This window comes from Aplysia californica, unplaced genomic scaffold (genome assembly GCF_000002075.1).
Source record: "Aplysia californica isolate F4 #8 unplaced genomic scaffold, AplCal3.0 scaffold01309, whole genome shotgun sequence".
Lineage (NCBI taxonomy): Eukaryota > Metazoa > Mollusca > Gastropoda > Aplysiida > Aplysiidae > Aplysia > Aplysia californica.
The window spans coordinates 88845-90150 of NW_004798579.1; the positions used below are offsets into that span (position 1 = coordinate 88845).

The following is a 1306-nucleotide window of genomic DNA, read 5'->3' on the forward strand; positions in this document are numbered from 1 at the left end:
AGATACAGGGATAGAGGGGTACAGGGAGCAGAGGGATACAGGGATACAGGGAGGAGAGGGATACAGGGAGTCTAGGGATACAGGGAGTAGAGGGATACAGGGATACAGGGAGTAGAGGGATACAGGGATACAGGGATACACGGAGCAGAGGGGTACAGGGAGCAGACGGATACAAGGGGGGGGGGGGACCGATACGGGGATAGAGGGACACAGGGAGCAGAGGGATACAGGCTAGGGATACAGGGAGTAGAGGGATACAGGGATACAGGGATACAGGGAGTAGAGGGATACAGGGATAGAGGGATACAGGGAACACAGGGAGAGGGGGAGACGGACACAGGGATACAAGGAACACAGTTTACTTTTAGTTTTAGTAGTTGAGGTTTTTCGGCGCTTGCAACTGCATAAGGTCATATTATGAGCGCCAGAAGATTATAGAGGTGTTACAAGAGAATAACAAACATAAAAAAGAAGAAGGGGAAATCAGGACGATAGATGTTTGATAAGAAAGAAGAAGCAAATCCCACCAGAGCACCCGTCAACCACCCACACAGGGAACAGAGGGAGGGCACAGGTACGAGCCGCGTTCTCCCCAATAGCGCTGGGCGGCTAGGTTCCCGATTATTGAAAGCTAGGAATCGTAGGAATCGACTCCGAACCCAATGACTCACTTTCTAAAGATGCGACTTCTTCAGATGGTTATCTGGTTGGGTCCTAACATCTTTAAGATTTAGGAGAACCTTGATTTCGGAACACTACGAAGCATCAACTTTTATTTTTCAAAAACAAATTCTAAAACAAAAAGATTCTAATGATCAAAGTAACTGGAAACCGTTGGTTTACATAAAAGGGAGTCGGAACTTTTCTTTCGTAACATTCATCGTGGGAATCGGTTCCGGAATCGATTCTTCGCCCAGCTCTACTCCCCAAGCTCTATGGTAGTCAGTTGTCGCAGGGATGTTCACACAGTGCTTAACCACGGCTCTCTCTGTTTAGTTTTAGTAGAGGGTTTTACGGCCCTCGCAACTGCATAAGGTCATATGAGCGCCAAAGGGTGAGAGTCAACAGAGAAGTCCTTACAGGGAATCAGACTTACTCTGCTCACCTCTCTAGCCTCAACAACACAAAGTCTGCTTCGACTATCAAGGCACCCCGGAAACAGCGGGTCACAAGAGAGTGATAAACATACAAAAGAAGTAAAGGAAAACTGACGACAGTAAGGATTAGGAAAGAAAAAACAGCAGTTCCCTGTTGCAGTTCAGGCACAGTTATGAGCATGACATGAATCAGCCCATTTACAATTCTA

At 47.0% G+C, this 1306-nt stretch overlaps 1 protein-coding gene across 1 annotated transcript in view; it reads right to left on the minus strand.

Annotated features, from left to right (window-relative positions):
* LOC101859753 (U3 small nucleolar ribonucleoprotein protein IMP3) overlaps positions 1 to 1306 on the minus strand; it is a gene marked incomplete in the record, with an annotated part of 36835 nt that overhangs the window by 2820 nt on the left and 32709 nt on the right.